This window comes from Phaenicophaeus curvirostris, chromosome 10 (assembly GCF_032191515.1).
Source record: "Phaenicophaeus curvirostris isolate KB17595 chromosome 10, BPBGC_Pcur_1.0, whole genome shotgun sequence".
Lineage (NCBI taxonomy): Eukaryota > Metazoa > Chordata > Aves > Cuculiformes > Cuculidae > Phaenicophaeus > Phaenicophaeus curvirostris.
This window is the reverse complement of record NC_091401.1, coordinates 3,407,418-3,422,809: the sequence shown is the minus strand read 5'-3', so window position 1 is coordinate 3,422,809 and position 15,392 is coordinate 3,407,418. Positions and strand designations below refer to the sequence as shown.

Sequence of the window (15,392 nt, the reverse complement as noted above, 5' to 3'; positions counted from 1 at the left end):
CATGTTTTGTAGACACCAAGGATTGCCACAAGAAAAACATTTTGTTAAATTGTCTTGGAGCCCAAATCTTTGCACGTCTAGAGTGAGGCAGCTTTAAGATCAGGCTTTCTAATATAAATCACGGCTGAGACTTAAAATCTGTTTTAAACTATTTCTTCTGGATGAAGCGAATTATGACTTTTAAAGTAAAACCTCCATACTTTTCTGTTATTCCTAATTTCAATGTTTCCACAGACGCTTGAAGCATTTATAGCGAGCCTAGAAAAGGTTTCTTCAGAATTATTTCTTCTCTTCTGGTTTGTTTTCATGGTTTGTTCAAAGTTGTCTAAATAGAGGGGGATGGGGACAGCATAAACCCAGGGACAATGAAAGCATTTTGGGTTCCAATGCAAGTGAGATGTAGTTGAGCACAGAACCACCAGGCCACAGAGTGCCGTGTTGCAGTTTGTGTCCGTCTGATGCTTGTTCAGCATCTGTGATGAATCCAGGAGGGGAGGATTTGTAAATTGGGCAGTACAAGATTCTAACGTGGAGAGGTTTATTGTGGGTTTGGGTGGAGGGAGGACTTCTTGCCAGCGTGAGTCCGTGAAAGCAATAACATCCTGGCCAGCTGCTAATGAAACAGCGTGCTTGTGTGCATTAGGAAGCTTATGATGCACATCCCAAACGTGACTGCTGGCAAAGCGCCCGTATTCCCAAGAAAAATCAGGAGGCTATCCTGGTATGAGTTTGGATGGAGCGGATAATGTGCAGACTGAATTACAGAGAGCTGATTCTGTGGGTATTTTGAAGCACAGAAGAGTGCAGTTCTGGCATCCCACCCCTTGATTCTGGGCATTGTCTTTTTCCCTGCTATTTTCCTTCTCCGTTGTAATTATTGCTGGGTATGTGACCCAGCTTTCTGGCTTTGGTGTCATTGTTGTTTTGCGTGCGTGTACTGGAGTAAGGAGGCATTCTGGCAGCCTGCTGCTGTCTAGTGAGGAAGAAAAGTTAAGCGCAGGAATGGAAGGAACACCAAATGTTGAAAACCCCAGCTTTTGTTTTCTTTGTTCAAAGCATAATTTCAGGGGGCTGCTGCACTTTTTCCTTCAGGGAAACCATATTTGTGGCCGTTGCCCTATCTGGGCTTCCTTCTGCAGCCTGAAAAAGTGTGGCCAAAATCACAAACTTGAGTCCAGTAGCCGTAGCCGAGGAATCCTGCCATTCCGCAGGCTCATTCCAATCTCTGCGGTACCAGCAGATAGAGCAGGCGAGCGTGCCTTATGAGGGCAAATCTCTAAATGGCTCTATAGCATGAGTCTGAGTCCTGCTGCTGACGTGGTCAGACAATAACCAGATCAATAAAAACATAACCCTTCTGGCCGGACTTCTTGCAAAATTGCCTTTTCATTTAATCTATAGCAATAAAATCAAGCCCTTGCTTAGGTATTTTTATTAATATTTTTACAAGCGGTAGAAGAGTGGCCTTAGGCAAGGCTTACCTAGCTGCATGTCTTGGAACATTATAATCTGAAAGGATGCTGTCATGGCTGATAGCAGTTGTGTAAGATGATTACAAAAACAAGTGAGCTTTCAGGCTTGTTTACAAAAGCCATGATATTGGGAGTCTTTCTCCCAGTGGTGAAAGCTCAAGGAGCTGTTTTATTGGGGGGTGCAGCAGATATTAAGACTTTGTCCTGAATGAGTGTGAGTACAGGCAACGGTAGATGTGAGTTAGTGGTGCAGCAAAACCTACAAAAGTAAGAATGAGGAGATCTTGCTTCCATTTCGGTGCTGTTACTGGCAAATCATTTTGGCTCTGCTTTCTACTGTCACAATTTGTCCCCTTTTGGAGGATCTGTCTCCTTAAATTGCCCAGTAGAGCCATGTACTCGTCCGTTCTGGAGTCTCTTTGCATGCTAGCGACAGAAGAAGATATTCAAAGTTTTTGTTTGGTTTTTTTTTTTTCTTTTTGGAAAAGAAAGACCCTGATAAAATTTTGGAACATGCTCATACTGAGCACTTTGCATAGGAAAAAGTCAACATGTTCTTGAAGTAATTGGGCAGCAAAATTATTTCCAAAGGGAGCTTATAGAACACAAATAAGATGTGACTTTTGTGGAGCTTTGTTATAATGATAACGTATTGCTGTACATAAAACATAATGCAACAAGGTAAATTCTTGTTCTTGGCACCAGCGTCTTAGAGGTTATTGTATGTTAGGTGTAACTAGGCAGGCACAAGGTTTTATTTTGGGCTGGCCTGTAAGCAGCTTTGGATTGTACTGCAAAAAGCTCTGCAAGTGCCTGGGGTTTATCTATTTGCATTAAATCCCAACAATTCTGGGAAGCATCTGAGTTCTTGTGCTGCTGATCACTTGTCTTTCTCCTCACTAAAGATTATGTGGAAGAGAGCAAGGCTACAGTTATGATCTAAATAGCATGAACAAGTGGAGAAATGTCTTCCTCAATTATTTTAAAAATTAGTCTGCAGCTTGAGCACTCTTTTCTGGCCTGTAACTCCCCATTCTTACCAAACACTGCTTCCTTAAGAAAGATCGGAAAACTGTAAACAACCACGTCTTCCGAGCCCACAGTCCCCACTTGCTGTGCTTGATTGCAAGGTTACACTAAAAACGGGAGTAAAGTTCAAAATATGGGGCAAATGATAAGAGGGCAGCCCAGGTCATGTTTCCAAGACCTGGGACTGGGAGGCAGGCAGACCGGATTCTGCTCTGGACTGTGTTGTGGCACGGTATTCATCAGGACCCGCTTACTTGGACTGCTGAGCTCTTACTCACTCGTGACATGTCTGGTTTGCAAGGCATAACTGCAGAGATTTATATACTAAGGTGAGCAGAGGATTCATAGATTAGCCTTTGGCATTCAATTTTGGTTTGTTGTGGATGCTGTTTTATCAGAACTTTAAATGGAATTCAGTATTTCTTTCCTGGAAAGATCTGTGGATGGAAAGCTTGAAACTCAGCTTCCCTGTCAAAGCAGAGCACTCTTAAAGACTTCCAAGGTAGTTATGCATGAGCAGATATGTCTGTGTGGCTTAGATCTTCATGGCCAGGTTGGGACAGGGACAGTGATTAACAGCCTGACTAATCAGCCTGGCTGAAACAGTGCACTGAAGTGTCCATGCTCGTTCTGGAGCTGGATCATTCTGGGCTAACTTAGATATTGATCCTTCCAGACACGAGTGAAAACTTTTAAAATTGCCTTGTGCTTCTTGATGCATGAACCGTGACTGGAAGCTGAGACACTCTCTTTAATTAATAACTTCATTCTTGACCCTGGCACAGACTTGCTGTTCTGGTGGCCACAAGATACCAGATGTAATGCAACAGAAAAGGCTCTGCCATTTGCTGCCCTGGAGCTCTGCCTGTCCTAGGAGTAAGGAGAGCAGTAAAATTTTGGTGCACACCTAACTGAACTCTTAGTTGGTCCTGCCTATCCGCATCAGCTGAGGGGCTGAGTGGATCCGGGCCATTGGATTCTCTGGTTTCCAAACCACATCATAAGCATGGTGTGGCATCAGAGCAAAATCAACAAGCAGATTTATTGAGAGAACATAATGCATCTTGGCTGGAGCGATTTCTTAGTGGTGCTTGAATTGAGGCTAGAAGTTGTGCTCTGACTGCAAACAGCTGCTTGGGACAATCGACTAGTGAGAAGCCAGTGTTATCCAGTCCTTCTGGGCTAGTTTGCATAGATGAATATCAGTCAAAACAAACCTTGTCAATCAACATCTTTGAAACTCCAGTGAGAGGTGTAGGCTGCCTCGTTCTGCCCCCTCCAAGTGAGCTTCTCCCCGTTCCCCTTGGCTGGAGACAAGACTGAGTGGGAGCATTCTGCTCAGCAGGAATTTCTGCCCTAAGCATTCCTCCCTCCCTGCTGTGCCCCAGTGACTGCTTGATCTGCTGCTGTGCATCAGATTGTCCTAATCCCCTTCTTCCCATGTCCTTTTCCCTTTGGGGGCTGTGGGAGCCAAAGTGCACCAAGCTCTTGGGGAGCTTGGGCAGCTCCCCTTGACCTCAGCCTCTGCTGCAGCAGGAGTCAAGTAGCAGCTTCTAAACCTGGTGCGCTGGAGCTCCTACGATGGTATTTGACAGGGCCCGTGTTTTATCTACAGAGGGAACTTTAACCAACACAAATAATAATATCTGAAAAATTGTTGCTGGTGGGTGAGTGCAATTAAAAGCTTGAATGTCACACAGCAGCACAGGCTGCGCTTTTCTGTGAAAATATCACATGTGATTTGGTGGCAGCGGTTAATTTGTTTGGGGAAATGATCTCTTGCTGTGGATGTTTATCAGTGCAATCACATTTATAGTCAAGCTAACCGGGTAGTAACAAAGGATCCCTTTTGCATGAGGGAGAGCAGGTCATCAAGTGGTAAGACTCTTTGCAAGACGGGGCTCTGGCTCTGTGCTTTTTTCCTCAGTTCTTTGCTAAACAAAATGCTCAGTGGCAAGAGCATGTCCTGAAGGTCACTGAGCTGCACGCAACAAGAACTGACAGGTCTCTTTCCAGGATCTAACTGAGCTGCAGTAAATAAGAGAAAATGAGATGAATCGAGGTTCAGTAGAGCTCTAGGGAGGAGCGTGTGGGAAATTCAGGTGGATACTTGTGACTGTGCTTCATGTGCTCAACGCGGATCAAGGGAGGTGCAGTGAATCACAACACTTCCAAATTACAGAGCAGGATTGAGCTCTCACACTTTGTGCTGGGTTTATAGAGCAGGTGTGGGACTGTCTGACACCTTTCCCAAGGAACATGAAGACAGCAATGCCTCCTGGTGCCCAGAAACACAGTGCCACAGTGCCCTTAATTTGACTAAATTTGAGTGAGTTCCTGGCAAATCTGTTCTTGCTGGCTAGTCCAGTCTAAAATGCAACACCTCAGTCTTCTCTATAACTTCATGTAATGCTGACTTACACTCATAACATTCTAATTCAAATACGCTTGGCATTAAGTATGAAACAATGTGTAGGTTGACTTGCTAAGTGTATGTGTAGTTTAAAGGATATATAGTACGTATTTTTGGGCACTGCAACCAGAATGTTGTGGGATGAGTTGGAAAGGATCCAGAAAAAAAAATAACAAGAGTAATGTAGGGTATGTAACCTACGGGAGAATTCTGGATGATTTTAAGAGTGTGTAGTAGAGAAGAACGAGGGAAGACATGAATCCTGAAATACCTAAAAAGATATTATGAAGGGAATAATTTGTTTATTATTCATGGGATGCAGAGAGCTGGGGGGTATATTAGGCAGGGAAATCTGTAGCAAAGAAGACTGAGGCTGGATGCTAGGAGAAGCCCTGGGGAAAGATTATCTGAAGAGACTGCAAAGTCTCAGTCAATGAGGGTCTTGAGAAGGAGGTTGGTTCTCAAAAGCTATTATGGCTGTTGATTGAGCTTTGAAGCAGATGGACTGGCAAGAAGACTTTGAGGTTTCCTTCCAGTCTTGTCTTTTGTATACAAGATCAGAATGAATACTGGGCCACTACCTATGCATTGAGGTGCAATTCAAGTAATTATCTTCATCAAGCTTTTTGTTTTATTACTGCACAGTAAATAACTTTCAGTTCCCTTCCAATATTCTTTGCTCTGGAAACAGTTGAGTTAAATCATTTCTGTACAGTTAGGAGCACGGCTATAGTCTCATTGTATTTCCTGCCAACTTGTCATGTTTTTAAAAGCATTTTATGTGTTTGTAAAGGATGAAGATGAGTTTACAGGTACCCTTTCCACTTTTCTGGCATATTGTATAGGTGTTTGAGTTGTGATTGTTGTAGATCTCAGTGAGGCACCTGCATGGTCCCGTAGATAATACAAATTACCCCATACATGAAGGGAGGAAGTACCAGGTAATATTTGGGGTTCTAAGTGGCTTAGTGCCCTGTCTTGGAGAACTTATCTGTGGTGTGACTCCATCCTGTTCCAATTAACAAAAAACATCACTCGTGACTAAATTAGGTATGATAGCATTTAACATTTTACTGACATCATCAGTTCCTGGTGTGTGGGAGACAGAATCCAGATGCCAAACATTATCAGGGGATGTTTTCAGCAGCAAACTGCTGCTTAGTAGTTAATGGTACATGTAATTTTTGGTGAGCTGTCTTGTGCACTGACTGTCTTCCAGCAATTCTGCACTATGTCTGCATTTTCTTGCCTTCCTGACCCCTTTCTTTCTTTAACATGGGTCAGCAAATAATAAAAATGGTATTGTATACACACTGAGAGCCAGGGTTCCAGATGCTGCTCTGATGCCTCCAGGGCCATCTCTACGTTGTTGAGTGTGGTCTCTAAGTAGCTGCATTCAGCTGCAGACTTTGGTCATCTTACAGCAGGGAGATAGTTGGTGAAGGATTGAAGGAGATGTAAATCAACTGCTGGACTAAGAGAAAATCGAAGCAGGCTCTCAACATCTTTCTCATTTGAACTGACCGTAAGCTGCTCATAGGGCCTGGAAATACAATTTACAAGTTGTTCTCTCAAGCCCAAATTTGCCTGTTGCTTCTCACTGGATAAATGCAGTCCATTAGTCAGAGACCGAAGGGGCTTGTTCCTATAATGGAATTGGTTCAAACTGTTTTCTGGAATAAATTTATGTGGCCTTAGATGTTGTTTCCAAGGCCCAAATCCTCTCCTCCTGCTAAAGTAGAGACTGATAGTAGCTATCGTAGGTTGAGTGGTGGCAGGAAGGAATCTGGCCCTTTCACAGTGTATTAATTGTGGCTACAGGGCTGGGGAACACGTTCCCCTTCCTTGAGTAAGGGGGAGAAAACAAGCAGAATATCTTGCTGGCATCACCTTGTAAAAACCTCCAGATGATGCAAGGATGAAGAGTATGCTGATTTGGTCAAAGATCTTCTCTTCTTTGCAGTGTTTACCCAGTGATTCTGAAAAGGAAAATTGGTGAATTTGGAGGAATTCCAGAATATCCTCAGTTCAGGTTTAGTATTTGTAGCTTTAGTGGTTTTTTTTCTTAATATGTTGAATAAATGCAATAGAAAAATGAGGAGTTGCCATGCTTTCATAGGTTTATACTGTAGCTACACTGCACTAATGATATAACTGGAAAATACTCTTCCCTGGCAGTATGGTGGGAGGCTTATCCTTCCTCATCGTGAGAAAAAGAACTTTGAATCATGGAAATGTTACAGAGAGAGGATCACAGGTGGAGAATGTAGATGTAGATGTAGTGGTGGAGTCATTGCAACTGTGAACATCAAGGACCTTAGTTTCAGAGTGCTAAACCTTCCTGGATTTCAGTTGTCAGTACCCAAGCCGACTCCAAAATGACTGCTCATACCTTTGGTGATCCCCGTCACTGCAGAACGTGATGAGAAATGATGGGTACAAGTGAAAAATTCACACATTGTGTCTACAATGTTGCTTTCACCTCTGCCAAAATATGGGAAGCCTAACATCAAAAGATGTTTTTTTGTGAGTTTGAAGTGGGAGTACTATTTATAATGAGAGTACTAATTATAATACTTATAATCTCTTTTCTAATGCCTCGTTTAGTTGTGAATTCATCTCTTCTTTTTGTCCCTTCCATCTAGGCTCAATCTGTTCACCATTAAAAGAAATAGGTGTATATGGGGAACATTTTCTTTCACCTCTGAGATTGCTTTCTAAGCTTTATCAGTCTGGGAATGCCACGAGGTATTGAAACAAGGCAAGTAAAATTGTGCTTGTTTCAATTGTTTTGCTGTTGACATCTTTGAGATTACGAAGCCAGGGATTTGTGCAGCTCCGTGAAGAGAACGAGCTCAAACCTTTAAGGTTACTGTGAGGTTAGTAATGAAAACACACACAGCTCAGAAAACGTGTCCTGGTATTGATTGGAGACAGTACTGTGTACAGAGCAATTATTCCCAAGAACAACAGTTTCCAGTTCAAACAAGCTCAGACTGCATTTACAGCAAAGGGATGCTGGGGTCAAGGGGATTGTTTAAGTTCTGATACGCTTTGATCACATCCGCTATGTTTTCAGCAGGAAAGATAAGCAGATGCCAGGAACATAGTCTAGAAATGGTAGTTTCCTGCATTCAGTAGAAATGCGCCTGCTGAGTTCAGAAAGGGACTCAAGAGGAAGAGTCCCATTTTCAGAGCCTGTACTTTGCATTTGTGTTTGAAAGGAAAGAAGGCAGACAGAAATGTTATTGATTAACGTGCAAGGATATGGGATTGTAAGGAGATTTCTATACATCACCTGCATGTATAATGGTTCTACCAGCTGCGTGACAGCCTCCATGAAGGGGCTGCTGTGTAACGTGGTAGAATTTAGAGCTCTACAAGACTGAGGCAGGTGAGGGTGTGGAGGTTCCTACAGGGTGCTTTCTCACATCCTCTGATTTTGTTCAGATTGCTGCAGAACTGGAGGAAAAAAAGAACAGGGGGTCAATGCGGTTTGTTGGTCTGAACACAAAGCTAATTTGTAAAGATTTGTGAGTTTACTTTGAACTCGTGTGTGAGTAAAGGGACGTAACTGAATGGCTGAAGAGTATCCTCTTTGCATTTGCCATTGTCCTGTGTAGGACTGCAGCTGCAAGCGGTGCTGGCTATCTCCAGCAAGAATAAGGGACGAGGTCCGTTAATCACTTTGCTTTTCTAGGCTATCACAAAGGCTGCATTGCGGCATCACCCCCTAAGCCAGGCTGATCCTGTGTGCTGCAGTTTAGCCACACACTCCGAATGCAGCGTGCCAAATACCAGATGTATGTGCGTGGAATATCTGTCACTGCCGCACCCACATGGCCTTGTGGACTTCTGACGCATCCTAAATTTCTGCATGAATTTTACAGCACGCTAAACTTCCATAATCCCCAGTACGTGCTATGGGTCTCACTGATTTTAATCACTAGAATAACCCTCTTTTTAAAGCTCGTTTGGAATACATCAGCAGTACTCTGTAGCAGTAGAGCAGCATCTCCTGCTATTGCTTCTAGGGAACAGTTTGGAGAAGTCAAGTGACTGTTACGGAGAGCCTTCTCTCACCTGTCGTGGTGTGGATGGCAGCACAGCAAGCAATACACACCTTGCCCTGCTGGAATTCCTCTCCTCTCAGGTCACTCTTTACACGCTTCATACTTGTCAAATAAAACAAATGTTTTTGCTGCTGAGAGCACTGGTCACTGTCAAAGCAGAGACAGATGGCTCCCCAGCCTGGACAGACATTGTCTGGGAATTTGGTTTAGAGGGGTTGTTTTATTTTTTTTTTTCATATTGGAGGAAGAAATTTGTATCTTTTGACAGTTGTCTCCTGGGGGGCTCTTTCCTTTATTGATGCTTTAGTGTTGTCCTTTGATGTAATAATCCTGCATCACATAGTCTGTCACTCAGAAATGATGAAGTTGAGCTTCTGGTGCAGGGGAATACCACCACAGCTGAATATAAAAATAATTATTTACATCTACATGACAGAGACAACAGCTGTGCCTTAACTTAAAGGAAGATGCAACCACACAAAACCACTCAAGATGAATAGGAAAATAAGCCAACAGCTTGGTTTCACAGAAATATAACCTAAACTGACAGATTTTGTATTTATGCTTCATCCAGGCTATGCCATCAGCTATCTTAGAATACATGGATGCTTACAAGTAGCCCTTTCATTTTTTTAATATACCTCAACCACATCCTACTCTGTAGTAGTTTTCTTTTGGGGGAAAATAATCTGTTGGTAAATCTGGGTAGATTGGTTTAGTCTTCATTGGAACTTCATTGAAAAATGGAATAAGGGTATTGAGTATAGTTTAACTGGAAAAGTGTTTGGAAAACAAGGATATGTTTCTGAATTTTGAGTCTGGAGCAGAGTCTGGAGCAAGTTATTCGTATTTTTTTAGCTGTTTGGGAAAAGATAAGGGTTGGGAAATAGTAAATGTGCAGTTTGTGTCAAGAAACAAAATGTTTTCCGATTCTTATTGGTGGCAGATGGGATCTAAACAAGAACCAGTTCAGAAATGGAAAAATAAGAGTGGCACTGTGGAATTAAATGTTTAAAATTTTGGCTGATTACAGGGAAGGTAAAATTTGATGTATCTGCCTTTAAGTGAAAGGATTATTATGTTTGTTTCATGAGTTCAAATAACTGACAAAGAATTGGAGGTTTGTTGACCTCTACTGTGCACCAGAACACACAGAGTTGCTCTGGAAGGTACTGTCCTTGTTTTAGCCTGTTTTGATTTTGCAGGTTACACCACTTATGTCAAATTGGCCAAGATTATTTGACTGCTTCAGCTGTCCCTCTAGAAGAATGTCCCTTGTCTAACATGTGCCTTAAGTAGAGCTGCCTTTGACCATGGGCTGTATGTGCTGGTCCAAAGAAGGACAGGCTTGCATTAGATAGTGTGACTTTGAAAAGGCTTCATCTTCTTTCACCTTTTTAAGAGACCTTGTTCGGTTTGGTCACGACTAATCACCAATGCTCTTTTATTAGTTAGCATTGAGATTATGTTGCTGTTGGTGTTCATATGCTTTTGCCACTTAATTTGACCTTCTCCAGCTGGGTGGGTTCAACTTTTTAAATCAGTCTCCAAAGCTTCCAAAATGTTGTATCCAATGATCTGCAAGTGGTAATGTGTCATTTTGAATTCATAGCTCAAAATGCACACTTAGCATCCTGGGCTCATGATTTGCTGAAATGCTGATCTTACCAGTTCCATTATTCTTATTTCCTTGTTGAAGCCCACAGTAAACATCCTAAGTAATTAATTTAACCATTAAAGGCACCCTGACCAAGGGGACCTTGCCAGAATGCTTTCCCCTTTCAAAGGGGATGATTAATAATAGCTTTGCATTGTATACTTGATGTTTTCCAAGAGGAGTAATGTTTCCTTTGGAAGAGTTTTCTTGCTGTAGGATGAGATTGCACCTGAGAACCTCAGCTATAATTCTGACCTGGAGCTGAATGTTGTGAAGACACTCTGAAGTAAGGTGCCTTCTCTCACCAGTTCCTAGGAAAGTTTAAATTCTTGAATGTGAAGTTTCTTTTCTGTCCGTGTACAGTTTGAAATTATTTTATTGAGGAGTCTTTCATTTTCATATCCATCACTGGCAGAGAAGTCTGGAGGCCCTGGAGAGGAAAGGTAGCGAGGGCTGACTGGTATGGGGACTGCAGTTGGAGCTGGTGTGAAGCACACTCCCAGCCATGCAATGAGAATGATAGAATGACCAGGTTGGAAAAGACCTCGGAGATCGAGTCCAACCATACCTATCTGCCACTAAACCATATCCTTAAGCACCTCGTCTACCTGTCTTCTAAATTCCTCTAGGGATGTTAACTCCACCACCTCCCTGGGCAGCCTCTGCCAGTGCCTGATGACCCTTTCAGTGAAAAATTTTTTCCTAATGTCCGATCTGAACCTGCCCTGATGCAGCTTGAGGCCATTCCCTCCTGTCCTATCACCTGTCGCTTGGGAGAAGAGGCCAGAACCCACCTCTCTACAACCTCTTTTCAAGTAGTTGTTAGCAGAGGGCAAGAGACTTGCACCATCTTCCCATCACAGGTCACCTCTATGCTCCAAACTTCTTCCATCTGTCTGTAGTTCTGGTCTTCAACATGGGCGATAAAGCAGCAATTGATATTAAAACCCATCAGTCCAGGACTATGACAGCAAAGTTTACACTTGCAGAACTGTAAATACGCAACGTCTGAGTGAGTTTGAAATTCTCACCTTGTCTTTGTCCGTGAGGTGCCTCTAAACCGAGCTAACATGGACCCTCCTGTTCTGCATCCATCGTCCAGTGGAGACGTTCTTGTGTCTTTGTCTACCCAGAATATAAAGACTAGATTACACTTGGCCATGTTCAGCATCTCTCCTGTAGCTTGCTCAGAGCTGATCTCCCGAACCTGTTCTGAATAACACCAGAGAAGAATCACCCTGACTAACTCAGAGCCCGAATTTGCCTCCTTTGTTTGTGCAGTGTTGTGTGATCCAATCATATGCTGCAAAGAGCTTGATCCCTTAGCTGTCATGACAAATGTAGTTGAATAACATTAATCCTTGATTTCCTGTTTTCCCTTTAGAAATATTTGGTAGCTTGATCTCAGGGATTTTCTTAGAACACAGATTAAAATATAAATGGGGGGCGGGGGGGGAGTGCATAAAGGTAAAGCAGTTTTATCAGTATTTTTAATGAAAAGACTGTATCCCTGGTGTGAAACCAGGGCATGTGGTGTGTCACATGAAGACTGGTCATTCACAATAATGCCAGCAAAATAGTCTCTCTGCCCCTTGAGACTCATTCCTGATAATGCACAAGAGCAATTGAAAGTCTTCTCATGGCATTCATTTTTAATTACTTCTGTGGTACCCAATCGTAGATATAAACCACTTGTCAGACTGGATAGCTTGACGAAGATAAGGGCTGGATTTACAGCAGGGTGCAGAATTCTGGGAAAAACAAAGGTCACATTTTTCACATTTCAGTGTTCAAAGTTAACCTCTTAAATCCATCTTCAGACACTTATCTAAGCAGCCTGCTTTTCCAAAGTACCAAGCAGTGGCTCTTTGTGCTCAGTTTGCTGGAAACAGAATGTGCCCAGTGCCTCTGTGGTACTCATCGTATCGGCTGGTTTGCTCTAGGTATTGCTGGCCCCATTTCAGGCTCTGACATTAAATAGTTTTGCCTAAACCAAAGGTGGCTGCATTGCCAAAGGTTTTTAATTCTTCACTCTTTGTTGTTCCAGTAGCAATGTGGGTCACCCCATTATAGGAAAGACCCAAGTCTTCAGTTTTGATCATCATGAAAATAGTGTAAGGAAGTTGATGTTTCCATGCGAAGTCGGCATGACTGAGTGCAACGTTTTAAGACTTTGATATGAATCATTTTGTTTCCCAGTGACAATTCTTCATAAAAATGGGCTTAACCATTCTTTACAGTGTGGTATTTTCCAGGCCAATGGTTAAAGCTTAGTGTATAGTGGAATTTTCTCTTTTCTAGACCGTGACTTAAGACTGAGAAAACTGCTTTTTTGCAACAAAACCTTTAGCAAAGACTTAGCTTCCAAGCTCTTGGCCTTCTGAGGGTCTGCTTGGATGTGAAGACATAATAAAAGCACAGAGTCTTTGGAAATAAGAATCAACTGAAATTTCCAACAGCATGTTTACATTCTTGCCTTCGTTTATTAAAGTCATAGGTACAAGAAAGGAGGCACTATGAGAGCCTGTGGTAACTTGGGTTTCTAACACTCTCCTGTGGGTCCTCTTAGGAAGTTTTAGAGGTGAGGCAAACATCATCACTAAATCAATACAATTAAAATAGACAAGGGCAGCATGAGATTTGGGACATAACAGCACTAGCATTAAGAAAACATGATTTCAATCCCTAGAAAGAAGATGCAGATAGGAGGAATAACAATTCCTGAGACAATATGGGGGAACATTTTCTATTCAAGGCTTTCCTTTGAGGATTGGTGGTGACTAACAGCATTGGTCATGTCCAAACTGGTTGAGGCTTTTTTGCTTGCTTTATGGACAAGAAAGAATAGGACTAAACAGTTTGTTTGAACATGAACCAGGGCTTTTGTTCAGATGAACTCAGACTAAATAACAGCAGAGCAGTAAGGCTCAGGAGCAGTAAGATAGTGTGGCTTCTTCGTTTGCATGTTCCCACAGGCAAGTTTCACATTCTTGTGCAAGTAAAAGATGAGAGAAGCCCAAAGGTGACCTGTAAGAATGACATAACTGTGCACTAAAGTAGGTGTGGGTGTTGAGATCATATAGGAGAATCTGTGGGAATAATCTTTTAAGAAAACAGTGTGTCTTTTTTTTTCCAGACTGCTGATCTTCCAACCTGGGTTGGAAGACTGGAGCAGATGCTCTCCTAAAAATAAATTTAAAAAAATACCTGAAATGTTATTGACAAAGCCCTTTCAAATTCACATTTGTCAGACCTGTCAGCTGCACTAACAGTCTTTGTTGCTTTTACCTCCTGTGTTTGCTGAAGTCAGTGGTGTCCACTGTAAATAACTATCGTTCCGATTTCCTGGCTCATTTGCTCGCATTTCCTCAGCTGTTGTTATGCTTTTGGGTAAGAATGTGTGGATGTGGAGACACAGACATTACCATCTTTGCAGCTGAGCTCAAAGCCCAGCCAAGACTACCACTGATCTGAATTGATTCTGATTGTGCTCTACTAGACAGTGTCAGAGATGTTGTTTCCCAACTAGCAGCCTGTCAGCATTTTGGGAGGCAGTTGTTTCATGGAGGGGCAGCTTTGTTGTTGTTGTTTTCCATTTCAAGGGAAGGGAGTTCGGTCTGCGTTTGAATTTTACTTCAAGGCATTGCAGGCACAGTGCTAAGCAGCAGTGTTAAATGGACAGGTAAAAATTCAGCATGAGTTTGGAATGTCAGTGTTCATTACCTGTTAGAAATAAGAAATGCAACCGTTTTAGTCTTCCACAAAGGAAACTTTTGAAACGTTGTGATGGATGCCTTCGTCTTCTCCCCTCACTCCCTGCCAACTCTTTTAAATAGCATCCACATCAATGAGTAAGACTTGCTGGGGCAGAAAATGACCTGCCAGGTATTCCAAGTAGTACATCCTACTGGGGATACAGTAAAGAATGTGCCTGGGTGCTAGAAGGGATTTGTCTGCTAGTTCTGATTGCTACGATTGGTTTAATGTTTAGATTGTGATAGGGCTTAAAGGACTAAACTAGAATTGACCCCATCACATTAAACATTGCCCAAACGTAAAGTAAATAACATTTCCAAAGACATCGGTCTGAAAAATGAGACCCAACAGGTTGGTATGGATGAGTAATCAGACCTGAGCAAATAAACAACAAATATGTAGAATAGGAGGACATGCCTGTTTTTTCCCCAAGTCAGTGGCTGCGATGGGAGCACAGCCAGAGAATTAATAGTTTGTATGCAGCACAACAGAGAGATTTTCAACAAAGGATCAGGCTTCGGATAAAGAAAGTACATTTCTGTGATTTCCTATCTGGTTTTCCCATTGTTTCCACTCTTCTTCAAATCTACTTAAACTGCTCCCCCTCTTTTCTCCCACTCGTAACATCACTTAACAAGCAAGGCAGGAACTAGGGGCAGTTCTGTTATGTGTCTGTCAAGGCAAAGCGGATCAAGATGCAAGCGCGTAGCAAGTGCTAACGTGGGAGTCAGAGCTGCAGAGCCATTCATAATCCACATCTCTCTTCCCCATAATTATCTCTGCTACCCGAGAGAGCCAAGAACTCCCTTAAGCCTCCCTGCGAGTCAGTTAGATTCTAACTGGGATTTAGAAACTCTTGAAACCTGAGTGGGTGGCTCAGTCCATTATTGCTGATGAATGTTACCCTGGGTGATGCGCCCAGCAGACCCACGGAGGACCTGCACTCAGCTTTCCGTTGAAGATCGGTGTCCTTTTTGATTTGGAGCATGGAT

General features: G+C 42.6%; 1 protein-coding gene across 1 annotated transcript in view; it reads left to right on the top strand.

Annotated features, from left to right (window-relative positions):
• Positions 1 to 15,392, top strand: part of ARHGEF4 (Rho guanine nucleotide exchange factor 4) — a 115,526-nt gene that overhangs the window by 51,455 nt on the left and 48,679 nt on the right. The gene's annotated exons all lie outside the window — the stretch shown is intronic.